Source organism: Homalodisca vitripennis, chromosome 2 (genome assembly GCF_021130785.1).
Source record: "Homalodisca vitripennis isolate AUS2020 chromosome 2, UT_GWSS_2.1, whole genome shotgun sequence".
NCBI classification, from domain to species: Eukaryota; Metazoa; Arthropoda; class Insecta; order Hemiptera; family Cicadellidae; genus Homalodisca; species Homalodisca vitripennis.
In genome coordinates this window covers 40282042-40301820 of record NC_060208.1, presented here as the reverse complement: position 1 = coordinate 40301820, position 19779 = coordinate 40282042, and positions in this window count along the sequence as shown.

Here is a 19779-nt window from a genome sequence, read left to right as displayed (position 1 = left end):
GAGTAATACCTCTAGTTCTTTAAACCATACATGTACGTAGTTGTGACTGAATAAGGATAGGATCACAGGATTTTGTACCATAAATTATAAAACTTTAATATGGATTTAATAAAACTTAGCAGTAGATAATGGAATTTCCGTTTCACTAGTTCCACCACATGCTTTATTTTATTATTAAATTCAATAGTTTTAATCTTTCGTTAAAACACGCGCGGGAATAAGTAATTATATAATTAATTGATTTGATAATTACTTTTACTTATCCTTCAAAAACAGCTCACGATGGACGTTGAAATAGGTAATAGTGCACAATTCAGAAAAGGTACGAAGAAAACTGTTTGTCTCAATAAAACAGTTAAACCGGTCTGAAAAGTTAATTTTACAAAACATTCTTAAGCTAGAAAAAAGGATAAAATTACAGCATTAATTAATTTAAATAAATAAAGAAACATTTTGTAGATAATGACACACTTTTGAACATTCTAAAATATTTTGTGTTCCCTTAACTATTAAAATATTAAGTTTCTACGAACAAGTTCATTGGTTTTTTTCAAACTTATGATTCGAATATTAAGAATATGTAATAAAGCAAGGGGAAATGACACTGGGAGTAATGGAAACAAACTTTGAATAAATTTTAAAAACTTTGAAGTATATGTAAGCTTTGAATACAGGAAAGAACAAGTTTTTATTGGAATCCCTTGAAGATATGTATTCGTTTACTTGTATACATTATTATAGTGTTGTTTTATATCATGAGGCTTGTTTACCCGCCTAAATTGATTCATCATTATTTAGTCCGATAGTTTACATTTTTCCAATTTTGTAGTTTATAAAAACACAGTGTTTTAAAGAAATTGATGCTGTTTGATTAACATTTAAAATAAGTCACTAAATTATCAAAACCTTTTTTTTAGCCCCACAAGTACTTTATTCACTGCTTCATAAAACAATAAATAAATGAATAGAATTTCACATACAAAACAAATTAAAAACAAATTTTGAAAATTCCGAAGCATTTTGCAATATAAAACCTAAATACAAATAAAATTATAAGACCGAACTAGTATGCAAAACCATTTCAAAAAAGTTAATTATGAGATAAGGATAAAAAAACAAAATATGTAATACAATCAGACTTGGGTCTCTTATCATCTCTTGGGCTAAGTAGTAAATATGTTATGAAGTTGGCCAACTATACTGGGAATTTATTTCATATGAATTTGTTAAATAAGTAAAGGTTTTTTCGGGGTATTTGGAAGAACTATTTAATCCTTTCAACAAACCATTCCGTAGTTTGGAGTCAGCAATTTGCGTGACCAGTAATTTTTTCCTAATTAATTTCCTATCCATGTGTTTCTATTTTTTCGTTAAAAGTATTATAAAATAGCTGACATAATGTTTTACGAAGAAACGAAATTCAGTTATTCATTATAACTCATAAACTAGCTACTTAGAAATGTGCACTAATGTCAGTGAGTAATTATTACTAAATGAACCGATATTGGATACCTGAGAGACGTAATGAACTTCATCGTAATAAAATTCACCGAACTAAATGTAACTATTTTTTTGAATTAGTGAAAATATCCTTTTTATTTTTCTACTTAATAGGCCAAAATTGTTTTACGCTGTATCTATGTAAGAAACAAAACAGTTTATAATACTTACCTACCGTAATCGTAGTATGTTCTTATTAACTTAACCTAAGTTTCAAAAAAATTGTATAAGTGGTGTCAATCCCCTTTTGACTGATTCCGCGAGTCCTCATGGGACATTGGCTTGTAGGAGGATCTTACCAACAGAATAAGGTAGAAGGTAGGCAGTACCAAAAGATAGAAAGTGATACGGTGATGGGCATGATTCGAACCTGAGCTAATCTCTAGCCCAGATCCATATTCTGACATCAGACTAGGTCTGCCTTTGGCACTCCCGGAAGTTATCAAAAATTATCTCTTCGTTCACTACCAAGTGTTATTCCCTAATTTGCATAATGAATAGAATGACAAACATATATTAACACAATTTCCCAGAAGGGGGCCTGCCGTGTTCTAATAAGGAATTCAGTTCACACACATGAGTTATCGCGGATCAGTAGGTTATCCAGGATTACAAACGTGATATAGTAAAACCGCAAGTAGTGAGTTTAACACTGCCCAGTGGCTTGACCTTAAAACTGACATTTAAATTTACCTTTCATTGCACTTCACATCTGATAGCCTACGTGATTTATTCTCACTGTTATCATAGCCTAGGTTGTATAGAATGTTTTTCATTGTGTGGGTTTAACACTGGAGTCGTTTGATATCGATAAATCTCACCACGATTGGGTTTTTCAATGAATTAATGTATACGTATGGACATTGTAATTAAAACTATAAATTTGTTAAATGTCTTAAAATTAAAAATGCCTTTTCATATCTGTAGTTCTAGCATTTCGTTTATTTATTTTGTTTAAAAATTGAACTGTTTAGTGATTTTTAGGAACACAAGTTATGCTACAAGTATCGCGTAACAGGCTTCGCTAATGTTAACATTCCAAAATTTCAAATCTATAGAGATAATAGAGGTGTCTTGTGGACATAAAAATAGACAGACAATCATGCAGAAAAGAAATTTTTACTCTCCATGGAGACAAAACATTTAATCAAGAGAGGGATCTAAATATTAAAACAAAGGGTATTTTTTGAAAAATGTCTTATTGTTTCTGATGGTTACATACAGTTTCTATGGTTATGTATATGTTTCTATGTATATGATCAAGAAACAGGTATGGCACTATTTTCAACCTACCTATATTTTATATTATTTGTGTGTGTTTTACAAGTACATCAAACCTTAAAAATATTTTTGGCTCTTCTGGAATTAATCTCAGCACATATTTTAAATATCTGATGTATTCTATATACCACTATAAAAAATTATGACTTTTGATTTTAAGGCAAACAAAATATAGTGAGTAGAAAAATATAAAGATTTAAGTTTTTTGTTACTCTAATTGTAAGGAAATGTCGTGAATAAAAGGACCAACTTAAAGATTGTTCGAACCTATTAAATAAAAAAAAAATATAAACTATGTTTTGAAAATGTTTTAAGGAATGAGAAAAACAATGTACCAGTTGTTTGAAATGGTCAATGGTCTACTGTATTTAGCGGTAGGTGTAATCATGTTAGTGAGCTTATTGAAATATTCCTTGGAGGTGTAGTAAAATGCAATAACAGGGGAGACGCAAATTCTTGAAATACTTGAAGGCTAATCTGATGAGAGCTGAGCTTGGGATTAAACTTTGAAGCAGATGAATTTCCCTAGAAACGCTTTATTAAACTCTCTTGATTTTTCTTTACTTCTTGTCGATAAACAAAATATTAAATAGAATGAAAAAAATAATCTTACGAAAATGTGTTTAGTACAAACAGTATTATATTAAATATCAAAATTTCTTTTTTTATCTTTGCTCTAAGTCAAATTTTGCATAGTTTTCTTCTACGTTCTAAAGCATAAACATACCAAAACTACACATGAAAGGAGTACGTTTAGGACCACGTTTCACCCCCCACATATCAGGCTTCGATAAGGATTCAAATGAGGGACATCCCCTAGAGAGACTGTTCACGAAAAATTTTAAATTATAGCTAAATTTGCTGAAGAGAATTTTCTTCTGAATGATAGGCTTCACTAGGCCAAATACGATGAAGGAAATCGCACCATTATCGAACTCCATCTTCCCTATGAACAAAGTTAAGTTAGATCGAAAATTTAAATTCCGTAATATACACGTACGTGTGATAATTATGGGTACAGATAAACAGACAGACGCGAAAAAATTGCCAGCCTTTCTAACAGGCATCGATAATGCTTAGAAAATAATAAGTAACTTAATGGACGTTTAGAGTGTAGATTAAATTTTTTCATTAAAAAAAAAATAATTCTATCAAGTAGCGCCTATACTTAGATCAACGAGCAAATTCCATTATACGTTACGTTTAAAGGAAATATTATGAATTTTCTGTTTGGAGGATAAGTTAGGTTAATTATGTACAAAAAATAATTGTTCTGTAATAATTTTATAATTTTTATAAATTTTCTAATTATTGTTTAAATGTTCTAATGCCAATCATTGGTTTACCGTCCACTTTTTAACCCTTTAAAATATAATTAAATAAATAATGAAGTATTATGTCGTACCGTCCGTATCCAGCTGCTATAACGGGACATAATTTCAACCCTGGAACGAGGAAAATAAACTATTAGATGTACTTAGATATGATATATTATTTAACTTTTACATAAAAATATATAATTTGAGTTTCTTGTGATAAAAACTAATATTAGCATATTAGAAAAAATTCCGACATGCAAGAACAAAGAAAAATCTTGGAAATTGCTTCTGAATCTTGGTTGAAGTCGATCTTTGTGGATTGTTCTTGCATGTCGGAATTTTTTCTAATATGCTTCTCAAAGTCCATATAAATAACGTACGGATGATTAAACTTCTTTTGAAAATTAGTAAATTTTGTTGTTTGACCCTGAAAACGGCATAATTGGTTTACAAACTTCATGTTGCTTGCAAATTTCTAAAATTATCAGCTAAAGCACTATATTTGTAGAAATGACTTAAACATCTTCTACATAGCAATTTTTTATGTTCGTGTTTAGATAACTGAGAACTCACTAATCTATTTGAAATTCTCTTATCAAGACATAATGAGAATTTGTCTTCTTGTTTAACATACAATAGATCGACTTCTAACTCGGCATTATAAACTTCGGAAATTTGCAACGGTACAATGTTGAGTTTTTTCGTCATAAGTATAGATACTTATAGACATTTTTGAATATTTGTATTTTGGAATTGTGACTTAGTTTTTCAAATAATTGTATATCTTTTTAAAGACAATTGGATACTCAAAGCCGGAAAATATCTCGTCATTTACAAATTTTTCATATTGTTTTGATCTTTCACAGTCTCTTTTCGGGTTTTTCAATAGCGCATCGGATAGAATAAATAAAGCAAATCAGGAGTAAAAACCATACTGAATTGACCCAAACATCATAAGCAGAACCAATTCACAGATATGACAAACGTTTGAATTTTTGATACGAAATTTCTTCTTCTTCTGTCAATTTTCATAGGTTTCATGTTCTTAGAATTATATTTTTTCGCTATGTATTTCGATAATTTATTGAGTTCTTCAAAACAATTTTGTTGGGACGTTTTTCAAATCTTCTTCATTTTTGGCACGATAACATATCGGTTATGTACATGCGATTGGTCACATTCGACACTAAATATAGAGTAAAACCATAAGGAATGTGCCTCTGAATCTTGGTTGTAGTCGATCTTTGTGGATTGTTCTTGCATGTCCGGAATTTTTTCTAATATGCTTTCAAAGTCCATATAAATTACGTACGGATGGTTAAATTTCTTTTGATAATTAGTAAATTTAGTTGTTTTGACCTGGAACATGGCATAATTGGCTTACAAACTTCATTGATTTTTACAAATTTCTAAGTGATCTGTTAAATCTCCAGATTTGTAAAAATGGCTTAAACATCTTCTACACAAAAATTTTCTTTCTTTATGTTTTAGACCAACTGCGAAGAAACAAGCTTATTTAAAATCGGTTATCAAAACATAATGAGATTTATCATCATGTTTAACATACAATAAATCAATGTTTGTTTCAGCGTCATATTTTTCAGAAATTTGTAACGGAACAATGTTAATATTTTCCATCAAAACTGTAGACATTGATAGACATTGTTGGATACTTATACTTGGAATTGTAGCTTCGTTTTTCAAATATTTGTATATCTTTCAGAGACATTGGATACTCAAAACCTGAAAATATTTTCGTCATTCACAAATTTTTCGTATTGCTTTACACGTTCACAGTCTCTTTCTGGTTTTTCAATAGCACATTCTTAATTGAGTAAATAAAGCAAAAATCATCTTTATTTTTGATATTTATACAAAGCTTTTTTATCTTTGATTTTCTTTGGTAAATCGATATATGATCCTGCGTTCATTATTTCGTGTTTATTATTGATCAAAACTAGTTGTTTGCAGCTTTTAAATGTCCATCCAGAACCCTTAGTTTTGGATGATTTGTTTGTTCACGATGTGTTAATTTATTTAAATTGTGGTGGTGATAAAATCGTTTACATCGAAGATTTCGTCTGCTTTTATAGTAAAATACATTGGACAGGTTTGTGTTTCACCGTTCACTAAAGTTCATTCATATTCACATTCCAAAGAAGAGATAACCCTTCATATTTTTAACATTCTCTTGAAATTTTTCTATTAAACTTTCAATTTCTGGCCTCATAATTGATAGATATTTGTAAATTGACATGGAAATTGTCCGTTCAAGTTTGTTAAAATGTATTGCTTGAAAAGACCGTGTATTGAGATAAAACTTCTACATCAATGATATTTTTCATTAAGAAGTTTTATCATCAATTTCTTCGATCATTTCAGACTTAGTTTTATCGTTTTGTTTTCAATGGACAATTTTTCAGCGATTGATTGAATTTTTTTGTCAGTAAATAGATTGAGATCTTTTTTATCTTCCTTAAAGCTTTTCTTTTAATTCACACAATTTTTCTATATTGTACATCTTTTCATGATCGACAATTTGATTTTCTTTAGCCCAATTCCTCAAATAATTCAGTTCACTTTCGTAAAGTTGTTTGTTTTTTAAATGGATTTTTGAGCTATAATGTCGATCATAGTTATGTTTTAGGATTTCTTTCTTACAAAACGGACATCATGTTATTTTTTTCACGCTTCATTTATATAAAAAAAAATGTTATTCATAGCCTTTTTTTAAATTCAATTTTATAGTGATTTTTCGAGAAATTTAATATCGTTCAAATTATCAACACTTTTAAGCTAAAACTTCGCAATAATTAGAGATAATTCGGTAAATTTTTCAGGATTTTTTCAAAAAACTCTAGTACCAGTTTGTATGTACCTTAAAAAGTTGATAATTTGAACGATATTTTCTCGAAAATTCACTATAAAATTTGGAATTTAGAAAAAAATCGCTACTTAAATATTTTTCTTATTTAAATGGAGCTACTAAAGGAATTAAATGAGATTGGTGATTTTAAAGTTCAAAGAATATAAAGAAATTAATGGAATTAGAAGAAAAATAAGAAGTATAAAATTGTGACATTGGATAAAATGAAAGATAAATTCGGGCTTACAATCATAGCAGAATTGGAAGATTTCAAAGTACATTTGCCAAATAGATTTTTGACTGTTTTTGGATGAAAAAAAGATTAAAGAATTGAATAAAAATGATAAATTACACTTGACTGTTACTGGGAAAAAAGACAATAAAAGATAAAGAATGTGTTACAATTAACTTTGTAGAATAAAGATTTCGAAGATTTTACATTGATTCTAAGGAGATTTTTACATTAAAAACAGCTTAAGAAAGTAGAAGCAAACAGCTATAGATTCGGTTTCATTCGTGATTTTTCATATTTGATCAGTAGGGGATTCTGGGTCGCTTTTGGAACGGATTTCAGTTAATTTTTCATTCGTGATTTACTGTTTGATTTTACAGATTCGTTTATTGTCCTTTAAACAGTAGTATTTTTCCCTTGATTTACTGTTGGCTCCGAAAGTGCGCCAGAAACGCCACATTACTATCTACTGATCTCTTTACATTATAAATTAATAATAAAGCGAAATGGATAGGATTTTCAATGGCAAGTGACAGGTTTTTCATTCAAAGGGTTATTATAAATGTAATAAGTGAAATTCCAAATACTTCAAACTTCAAAAAATTTTTAAATGTTTCGTAATTTTTACTTTACTATTTAATTATTAGTTAATTTTAATAAAAACGTGATATATGGTTTAACGGAAACTACTACACATATATTGAAAGGATTACTACAAAACATCACAATCATATTGGTGATAGAGTGTTTTGTCATTGGTATGGGGCAGACGTAATTAAATCATCAATCCTATGAGGCGAACTGAACCAGTCTACCGCGAGAGGGCTTTGCATCAATGACTTTTAAGTTCCCACCTCTATAACCAATTGTAAAATCGAGTACATCGATTTTAATTTAGGTGGTTATTTTTGAAAATAAAAAAGGTTACAGTTCTTTTGAACATGCAATTCATCTAATTTTGTATTTTATAACGCTAAGTTGTGATGAAAATTAATTATGTTTAATATTACAGTTTTTTTAATTAGTCTACTGCATTTTACTTCTAGTTTAGTTTAACTTCTAAAACTTTACTACAAGGATACGAATCAAATAAGTACAAAATAAATATTGACATTACCTTAATGAAACAAGCACAGTGTTAGCTGAATATGCTATGATGATTAAGGAACCAAGCATAGAATCAGTATCAAAGTTTCAGAAACTAGTTACGTTTGTCGTTCAACTTTAAAGGTATAAAATTAAAAAAAATATTTTTTGAAGTGAAGTGAAGTGAAATATCTTGCACTGAAAAAACTTTAAAAGTAGTTCTCTATGCTAGAACACACAAAAAATTAAATAATTATTGTAAATTTAGTAAAATTACGAGAATTACATATAAAATTCTCTTTAATACCGTTGATATGAACTTTTAAAATTCTGAAAGGACAACAATTTCGGACTTATAGAGCCTTCCAGTTGTGCATTAGCAAAAACAATGGGATTGTCTATTACTGGAATCTGTCCTATTCTGGGGGGTGGGGGGGGGGGGGGGTGGGGGGGGGGGGGGGTGGGGGGGGGGGGGGGTGGGGGGGGGGGGGGGTGGGGGGGGGGGGGGGTGGGGGGGGGGGGGGGGGGGGGCAGTTAAAATAAGGACGGCCCCCCCCCAAAAACCCCTGTGATTATTTTTTCCCCCCCTGTTTCTTAGGTGGCTTTTATTTTTTTTTTGCAGGTTGGTAGGGAAAATGCGATAACATGCTCTATATAAAAATTTTATTAACCAACCCCGGGGGTTTTTCTATTGAATGTTTTTTTTTATTTCCCCCAAAAGTTGTTTTTTCAATTAACCCCCTTTTTTAATGCGTCAAAACTAAATATTTAGGAATGATTTCCAAAAAATTTTTTTATTACGTTAATTTTAAAATACCGTTTACTAAAAAAAATAAAAAATTTTTTTGATCTTTTTTTTTTTAAAAAAAAGGGAACATTTTTAAAAAGGTTTATTTATGAATATTTTTGGGGGGGAAAACGTTTTTCCATAAAGAAAATAAAAAAATTTTTAAAAAAATTTTTTTTTGGATAAAAAAATTTAAATTCGACGGGGGGGTTTTGATCATCTTGATGATACCTGTATATGATAACAATATTTTGTGCCCCCTTTTTTAAAAAAAAGGTTTCAGAATAGGTGGTTTTTTTTTAAAAAGGGTTACAATATATCAAAGGGGGAAAGCATCCCTGTTTTTAAGAGGGGGTTTTTTTAAAAGGGGAACTTTATATTATTAGTCGACCCCCTGTATAAAGGTAAAAGGGGACAAAATTTTTTAAAAGGGGAAGGGGTTTGGGGCCTTTAGGTGTAAAAAACCCCAAATTATGAACACGAATATACCATTTGAAGCATTTTTTTAAAAACGGATGAGCCCACGGAAAAAAAAAAATGCAATATATGCAAAAATTTTGGTTTTCCCTTTTTGGGGGGTTTTTGTCTTGGAGTTTAATTCACAAATAAAAAAATAAAAAAAGGCCCCCTTTTTTCGGAACTCCTAACGGGATTTCCCCCCCTATTAGGAACGTTTAAAAAGAATGAATATTAAATTTTTGTCAGTCTGTAGAATTCTACAGCCATCCTCACATTTGATTTAATTGGAAATAATGAATAAAGTATATTTGGGGTTTTAAAAAGGGGGGGGTTTTATTTTAAATGGTAGTAAAAGGCCGAAAAAATTGATAGAAATAAAAATTCACCGAAACTAACTTTTAACCATTTTCTTGAATAAAAAAAAAATTTTATTTGTTTATATCTTTATATATTAATTAAAAAAATTTTTTAAATTTTAAACCCCACAAAAGGGAAAAACAGTTTTTATTTTGGGAAAAACTGTGTTTTGATTTTTTTTCCCCTTAAAAAAACCCAAAACGTAAGTTTCAACCCCCCCTCTTTTTTCCTAATGGGGGCCCCCAATCATTTTTTCCCCAAACCCCCCGCCGTCCTTATGGGGCATAGCTTGTTTGAGGATCTTATCAAACAAAAAAGGGGGAGAAAAAAAAAAAAGGGGTTGGGGACAGTTTAATAAGAAAAAAAATTGTGGTGGTAAAAAATTTTTTCCCCAACCTAAAAAAAAAAATCAGATTTATCCGGTCGGGGGTCTATAAAAACTTATCCTGAATATATGCCCCCTTTTTGGAAAAAAAAAATTAAATTCCCCCCAGACATATCAGGGGAATCAGTAGATTTTTCGAGTATTATTAAAAAAAATTTTAGTAAAATCAAAAAAAAGTTAGTTAAAAATCCCCCAAATTTTAAACCCCTTTGGGGGCCTTTACATTTACTTTGATTACACTTAACTTTTTTTCCCCCCGTGTTTAAAAACCCCAGTTGTGTTGCGGGGTTTTTATAGAATTTTTTAATTTTTTGGGTTTAAATTGAAGAGTTTTTTTTTTGAAAAATTTTCCCCAAAAGTTGGTTTTTTTTTTAATTAACGTAAAAGGTGTCAATTTTTTTAAAATTGTAAATTTGTTTAAATGACTAAATTTTCCCCCCCCAAAAAAAACCTTATTCTTTATTTTGTTTGAAAAGGTTTTTTGATGTTTTATTAACAAAATGGGGAAAATTTTAGTGATTTTTAGAAAAACAAAAAAAACCCCGGGGCATGTAAAAAAAAAAAAATTTTTATTTATACGGGTTTAAATTTTTATAGTTTTAAAAAACTATGCACCCAGTTTTTGGGGCGGAAATAATATAGATAAAAAATTCTTTTACACCCCCTTGGGGGGGGGAAAGGGAAAAAATAAGAGGGATTTTAAAAAATTTAAAATTTTGTGGGGGAAATTTCGAGTTAGAATAAATGTATCTTTTTTTTTTCTAATGCTTAAATTAGTTTCTTTTTGGAAAAAGTGAAATTTTTTTTTTGTACGTATGAAACCCCGAAAATTTTTATTTTGCTTTTTTAACTACCTATATTTACTTTATTTTTTGAATTAATTTTTTTACAAGAAAATTTAAAAAAAAAAAAAATTTGGTTTTTTCTTTTTTTAAAATAAACTAGAGAGGGGTTAAAAAATACCCCCTAGTAACAGTTTATGACTTGAAAAATTAAGGAAAACAATAAGGTAGTGGTCCAAAATTTACAAAGAATCAAATTAGGCTTTGTTTGGAGGAGATAATTTTTTTTAAATTTTTAAAATTTTTTTTTTCCCCCCGGTCTATGGGGAATTAAGTTTCATAAATCAAAAAAAAAAATGCGGAGTTAGTTATGCGACTAATATGACAGATTGGGGACATGTTTTTGAAAATTTTTGTCGAAAAAAAAATGACCATTTCCCCCATGAGAAAAAACCAAATGAAAATAACCAATGACCCAGTTGTTTGAAAAAAAAAAAACCCCCACTTGATAGGGGTAAAAATTTTTTAGTACGGTAGTGGCTTTGAATATTTTTTCAATAAATCGGAGGTGTGGGAAAAAAAAAATTAAAAACGGGGAAAAAAAAATTCTTAAAATTTTTTTGGGGAAAAAAATCTGATGAGAGTTTTTGCTTATTTTTAAACTTTGAAGCAGATTAATGCTCTAGAAAGTTTTTTAAATTTTTTTTGCTTTTCTTTTTTCTTTTCGAAACAAAAAATTTTTTAAGAGGAACTAAAAAGGTTTTTCCCGTGAATTTCCTACCCCCTTTTGCTTTTGTGACGAAAACTGTATTTACAAATAACCCCCATATTTAATGCGTGGGAACAAAATATTTTATAAAAATGTTTTTCCACAAAATTTTTTTTTTTCGATTTTTTTTAAAAATACCGTTTTTACTAAAAAAAATAATAAATATTTTAAATTTTTTTTTTTCGAAAAAAAAAACCCATGTTTAAAGGTTATTTTGAATATCTTTTGGGGAAAAAGCCCCCTTTTTAAAGAAAAAAAACCAAATTTTTTAAAAAATTTTCCATTTGATACACCCTTTTTGGGGACTTCAAAAAATGAGGGGTTTCATCTTGATGCCCCCAAAAATTGATAACAATATTTCTAAAAACCCCCCAATTTCAAAAAAAGCGGGTTTTTCCCCGAATAGGTGGTTTTAGTTAAGGGTTACAATTTATAAAAAGGGGGAATTTTTCCCGGGATTTTCAGATTTTTGGTTTTTTTTAAAAAAAATTTGACATTTTAAAATTTTTATTTTTCTTTTTTTTCTATTTTTTATTTTGTGAAAGTTTATTTTACATTTTCAAGGGGAAAAAAAAAACTGCGGGGGAAAAAGAAATCCCCCTTTAGACCTTTTTTCCAAAAAATTTCAGTTTTTCAAAAAAGGAAAAATTGATTGTTGTTTTGGGGGAAAGAGGGTGTAGGTTCATGCAAAAATTTTCATGTTATAGGAAAAAATCGTTTTTAAGATGAAATTTTTGGTTTTTAGGCTTCTATAAAAAATTTTCCCAATTTTTAGGAACTCCCCCATTATTGAACTCGATCTTTTTAAAATGAACAAATTGAAGTGTGGTGGAAGAATTTAAAATTTTTAAAAAGATCTTTTGAAATTTTTGGGGTATTTGAAAATTTTTTTTAAAAAAAGGGGTTTTTTTTCCGGGGTTCCATAAAAAAAAAGTTACCCAAAAATTTTTTTGGGGGTTTTTCAAAGTCGTTTACATTCAATATGGTTTATGGGGCCCAAACTACACACAGAACTTTTTTTTTCAAAATTCTTTTAAAGGGAAAAAAATTTTGGGGGGGTTTTTTTTGGGAAAAAATTTGGTTACTGGAAAAAAAAAAAACTTTCGTTGTATTAGTATCTAGGGGGTTTTCCGGGGCATTTTAAAATTTTTTAAAAAAATCTTCCCCAAAAAATTTTTTAAAGTATTAACTGTACCAAACATACTAGTTTTTTCAGTATAAATTTTATATTGAAAAAATTTTAATTGTGGAAAAAAATTATTTTTTTAAAGCATTAGCCCCGGGGGGGGTTTTATTATTTAATTTGCATGATGTTAAAAATTTAGGAATGTTAGTTTCTTTGAAAAATAACGCTTTTTTAAAAAATTTTTTAAATTTAAAATCCTTAAAATTTTTACAAAAATTTTTAAAGTTTTAAAACTTGTATGATTTTTCCCTTGTACTAAAATTGGTATTAAGAAAAAAATTTACCGCGGGGAAAAATGACATGTTTTTAGTAAAAACCCACATTTTAAGTATTTAACGTTTTTAACGTTATTTTTTCTTTTTACTGTCCCCCCCTTTTTTGTCGTAGTTATGGTAAAAAAAGTGCCCGGGTTTTTGGCAATAGAAAAAGGGATTTTAATATTTTCCCCCAAACAGAGCTGGGGGGAAAAAAAATTTGGGGGGGAATTTTACAAGTCATGTTAGCTTAAATTCGTGTTTAGAAAGTATCGGGTTTTAGTCAATGGGGGGAAAATTTTTTTTTTGGTACTTTAATAGGACAAAAATTTTTGCCTCCACTAGATCAAAGGCAGTTTTTGGGAAAAAGTTTCCCCGGCCCAAAAAAGTTATGCAAAGCAACTGTGGTTTGGCGGGGAAAAGCGGGTTAATGGGGGGGGGGTCTGCGTTTTTTTTTTTGGTTGGAGTTTTTCCCGGGCCTATGGTTGCCCCTTTTTGTGGAGGGGCTCCGGGGGTTTTTTTGACAGGGGGGTTAAAACAGTGCATGTGTTTTTTTATTATTTTTTATTTTTATTTTCCAAAAATTTTTGGTTGTTTTCCCCCGTAATTTTTTAATTGTATCTTTTTTCCCTACATATTTATAGTTCTGTTATTATTTTTTTTATCCTTTTATATATTAAAAATTTTTTTTTATTTTTATTTTTTTATCAGGGGTTTATTTTAAAAGGGGGGCGTTTTGTCTGTAGTTTTTTGGAAAGGGGGTTCCCTTTAAAATTTTTTATTGTTATCTTTGTTTTTTTCCCTTAAACCTTTTTTATTATTGTTTTTTTGTTATTGATTTGTTACATTCTTGCTAAAAAATGTTAAAAAAATTTTTTTGGGGGAAAAAATATTGCTGTTACTGCTTTGCCTTTTAAAAAATTATCTGTTTTGTGTTTTTTGGGGTTGTTGTTTTGTGTACAAAGTGATATTCTATTTTTCTACCCCTTTAAATTTTTAAAATAGTCTTTTTTGAAGTCTGAAAATTTTTTTTTTAAAAATGTTAAATTCCCCTTGTACCGTTGGAAGTAATAAATAAATAAATAACATGTAATTTAGGTAAATACTTAGTAAAGGTTTGGAAAGTAATTGAATTTAAAGTACCGCTAAAAAAAAAGGGTCAGTCTCAAGGTTTTTTTAACACGATGTGAAATATTGTGTTTCTGGAAAAAAAGGTATTACTCTAAAAAAAAGGTTTATAACCTAATTTTAATTTTTGGGGGCTTTCTTTAAGTAAAAACCATCCAAAAAAAAATTTTTCTTAAGCTTTTTGGTTTTAACGATTTAAAAATTGTGTTTCCCCCCTTTGGAGTGTTTAAAAATAAATTTATTGATTTGATTGGTTCATTCATGTGAAAAAAATTTGCCTAATTTTTTTTTTAAATTTTTTAATATTTAAAAAAATTTTTATGTTTGTTTCGAAAAACTTTTTTCCCTTTTTATATAATCCAAAAAATTTTTTTTTTAAAATTTGTATTTTTTGGGGGGTTTTATCTTAGATATAGGGGGGCCCCATTGTTGTAGTGGTCCCCCAAATTTTGGGAATTAGCTAAAAATTTTTTGGGGCCCAGTTTACGTCTCGAGGGGGAACCATAATGTGTAGTTGGCGAAGATATATGAAAAAAAAAAAAATTTTTTAAATTTTTCTTTTTCCCCCAAATCAATTTACTTTTGTTTTTAAAAAAATTTTTAAATACTCATTTAAAATTTTAAAAAAATTTTTTAATATTTAAAATTTTTTATTTTTAAAAAAAGGGGGTTTCCCCCGTTTGGGTTTTTTTTTTTTTTTGTGTGTTCTGACGATGTTTCAACAAATTTTAAAAAAAAATTTCACAAAAAAATAAAGTATTATTGGGGGAATTTAATAAACAAAATATTTAATTATCAGTTAAAAAATTTTTTTAAAAATCAGAAAAAAAAAATTTTTAAAGATAGTTTAAAATCTAGCTAGAAGGATAAAAGGGAATGAAGTAAATAAAATTTTTTTTTTTTACGTTTTTTTTAAAAAAACAAAAAAAAAGGGGAAGTTGTTTTTGGGGGGAAAACCCAACCCGTAAATTTTTAACTTTACCCCCAAAAGGGGAAATTTTTTTTAAACGGCGAAATTTAAGGGGGTTTTAAGGAGGGAACAATATTCATTTTTCAACCAAATTTTTTTCTTTTTTTTTTTATAAATTATAATTATCTTTTTGGGTTTTTTTTTAATATTCTAAAATTTTTTATATATATTTAAAAAATTTTTTTAAAAAATTTGGTTATTTTTTTTAAAAATTTTACCCCTTTTTTTAAAAAAAATATTTATATTTTGTAATGCATAAAATTTAGATAGATAAGAATTTTTTTTTTTACAAAAATTTTTTTTTATTAAAATCCTATATCCCCTAAAATTTTTTTCTATTCTTAATTATTTAAAAAACTTAAAATTTTTTTATGATTGTACCCATATGCTTTTTTTTTTTCTTAAGAAAAAAAATTTCTTTCAATTTTCTCGTTAAAGAATCTTGTTCATTTGGGGGAAAAAAAATTTTTTATTTTTTCCCCAAAAAACATTAAAATCCGTATGGGTTTAATCTTTTTCAGTCATGTCCCCTTTTTTTTCAATAAAAAAAACGCTTTCTCTATCACTTTCATGCAGGGTCTCTTTCCAATTTCATTTTTAAAAAACTAAAAAATGTTTTTTTTGAATCGCCTAATTTTTGTAACAGTTTTTTTGAATTGGAATTTGTAATACATCATCATTCTTGGGGGATCTTAGGTATAAGCTATAAAAAATTTAAAAAATTGTAATCAAAAGTTATATTGATTTTTTGTAAAAAAAAATACAAAAATATCGTGTATTTTTTGTAAAAGGGGGAAAAATTTTTAAAAAAAGTATCGCACCGATTTTGATGATGATGGATGGGTGTTTTGGGGGTCATGTATGCCAAAAAAATTAAAATTTAAAAAAAAAACATCAATCCCCCTTTTTGCGAATTTTGCCCCCCCTTTCCCCCAAGAGGGGGGTTTTATCAATGGGCTTTTGAGTTTCTTTCCTCCATTTAAACCCAAATTTCCCAAAAAAATTTTTTTGTTTAGATATGCTTAAAAATTTTAAAAGGGGGGTTTTTTTTTATATATTGGTATAGGGGCCCCTTTAAAATTTTTTAAAAAAAAGGGGTTTTTTTATGAGAATCATTTCAATTTAACAAATTTTTTTTATAACATATTGACGTATTTTTTTGGTTTGTAATTTCTAAAATTTTTTTACAATAAATTTTAAAAAAAAAAAAGTATTAACCCCTTTTAAAAAAAAAATTTAAAGAAAAAAAAAAATCTTAACTATTTTTTGTTTTTATGATTAACGAAAAAAAAAAAAAAACTAAATAAATTTTTTCCAAATTTTTTTAAAAAATAGCTACATTTATGTCCAAAATTTTAAAAAATTTGGAAAAAAAAAAAAATTTCCCCTTTTTAAAAATTTTTAATTAAAATGGAAGTGAATTACCCCATTTTAAATTAGTAAAAATTTTTTATGCTGAAAATTAAAAAACCCCCAATTTTTTTTTCAGTTATATTTTTAAAACGTTGATATTAACTAATTTTAAAAATTTTTCAAGTAAAAAATATTTTAAAAATTTTGCTATTGTGTATGAAAAAAAATTTTTAAAATGGTTTTTAAGGATGGTTTTGTCCAATTCTTTTTCAAAAATACAAAACCCTTTTAAAAAAAAGTTAGATTAGTTTCTTTTTCTAATGGTATTGCCCCGCTCAGGTGTTATGGCGCTCGGGGGTGGGGAGGCTTTGAAAACGAAAAGGGTTTTAGTCGGTACAAAAATTTTTCATTAAAAAATTATTTCTCCTCTAAAAACCCCCAAAAAATTTTTGTTTTATTTTTGGGGGAAAAAAAATTTTTAAAAAATGCTCTTTTTTCCCCCTTAAACTATAATCTTGATTTTTTTTCTAAACTTTTTTTTTTTTCAAAATCGGCCCCCCGAAATTTTTCGCAAAAGGGAATTTTAAACAAAAAAAAAAGATCTTTTTTGGGCCCCGGAAGGGGGGAAAGTAGGGCCCCCAAGTGGGGTTTTTCACTGTGCCCCAAGGTTTGATGAGGGGAGGAAATGATCAGCTGAGGGCAGGGTTTTGGGGGGGTTTTAAAAAACCCCCGGGGGGGGGCGTGACTGTGTAGGCAGGCGAGGCCCCCTCTGTCCCCCTCACAGACCTGACCCCCAATATCGCCCCTTGGGGGGAAAAGGGGTTCCTCCTAAAAAACACGGGTTTTCCGTATTATATTTTGGGGGAAAAAGGGCCCCGACCCCAATTTTTTTGCCCTTTTAATTTAAAAAAGCCAGGTTGAGGAAGGGAAAACCCCTTTTTTTTTATTGTGAAAAAGTGCATGAAAATGAAAGTGTTTCACTACTTTTTTGGGGGTTTCCCAAAATTTTTTCCCCCATATTAGAAATTTTTATCTGGGAAAAAAATTTTTCATTATCAAAAATGAATATGAAATTTCTTTTTTAAACGGAATGGATTGGCAAAGTTTAGGGAAAAAACATAAAAAATTTGTTTGGGAAAAATATAGGTGGGGTGGGGAAATTTAATTTTAAAATTTTTAAAATTTTTATAAAAATTTTTTTTTATTTTTTTTTTCTTTTTTTTACAAAAACATTTTTTTAACCCCGCGTGAAAAAAAAAAACCCCGTCGAAAAAGTCTCTAAAATTGAAAAAAATTTAAATTTTTTTTTTTTTAAATTTTTTTTTTTTTTTCCCTATTACCATTTTTGGGTTTTATAAATTTGCATGAAAATTTTTAAGTCGAAAGTTAATTTACACAAATTTTTTTGTTGTACTTTTTTATTTTTTGTATGTGTGTAGGTTGTAAAAGGGGTTTTTTATATTTATATATTTTATATTTTATATATATATAATAAATATATATTTATATATATATTATATTATATTATCTAGCGCCCCCACAGACGTTGTTGTCCCCCAGTCTTTAATTAAAAAAAATTTTTAAAATTTGTTTTTAAATTTTTTTAAACCCCAACTGGGGCTTTTTTGAAAAAAAAAAGTACCGTTTTTTATAGCACATTTTTTTAAATTTATATGGAGCAATTACTTTAAAAAAATTTAAAAACTTTTCAAAAAAATTTGGGGTTTTTTCCCCAAATTTAAGTTCCCCCCAAAAATTTACAAAGTTTACAAACTTTTGATTCAAAATTTTTTCAAATGTCACTCAATCGAACAAATTAATTAAGAGTTTTTTTTAAAAGGGTTTTTTTAAAAATTAAAAAATTTAAAAAAAAAAAAAAAGTATATTCTCCAAAAATGGGTTTTTTAAATTTTAAAAAAAAAAAAATAAAAAGTTCTCTTCTCAAAATATCAAAATTAATATAACACAAAATTTGATATTTACTTTATGACCAAAATTTAATTTTTTAATACTTTAAAAAAAAATTGGGGAATTTTTAAAATTTTTGGCTCTGAAAGATGGGAAATTTTTGAAATTTTAATTTCAGTATTATAAAATAAAAGATTTAACTATACGCTGGTCCCCGGGGAAAAAACTTTTTTGAAGATTCGGAGGCAGATCCCGGGGGGAAATTTAAAAAAAAAACTAAAAAAATTTAAAAATTGAAAATTTAAAAATTTTTTCCCCATAAAAAAAAATTTCTCTAAATCCCAAAAAAAATTTGGGTTTTTTGAAAGAAATTCCGGGATTAACTCGACCGGTAACCTTCTCTTCGAATCGCCAAAAACGGGCTGACTTTTTTTCTCTCTTCCCAGGCTGCCGGGTCGGACGTTTGACCCAAAAAAACTGAAATTTCCCCGGGGGAACTAAACAAACAATGTCCACGGGACCGCGTTAGTTTTTAAAAAGGGGCCCCCCCTTTCCCAACCCCCCGGGGTTTTTAAAAAAGAAAATTTTTAAATAGGGTTTTTAAAAAAGGGGGATTTTTAAAAAATTTTTTCCCCAAAAAACTAACTCATCACATGTTCATTTAATCATTTCGGACCCCAAAAACCCCCTTTTTTTTGTGAGTATAAATGAGTGTTTTTAAATGTAGAGGATGTTTTAAATGAAAAAATTTTTTTTAAACTGGGGAAGGGAAAAAAAAAATTTTTAAAAAATATTTTATAACAGGTATAAATTTTTTTAAAAATTTTTTAAATTAAAAAATTTTTTGTTTTAAAAACCCCCGAATGTTTTTAAAATTTATTGTTAATCCTTCGGGGGGATAACAAACAAATTGTTTTTTCCCCCTTGGGGGAAGTTTTAAAAAATGACCCCCCTCACAATCGAATTTATTGATATTTCTCAAAAACCTATATAATACTATCCGAATTAGATTACAGGGGTTTAAAGTCTTTTTGTTTTATTTAAACGGCCAAAAAACGGGGAAACAAAAAATTTTTTTTATTTTTAAAATTTAAAACTTATCTAAACTACCGAAAAAATTATCTTTATATTTTTTTTCTTGTGTGCGTGTGGATGGA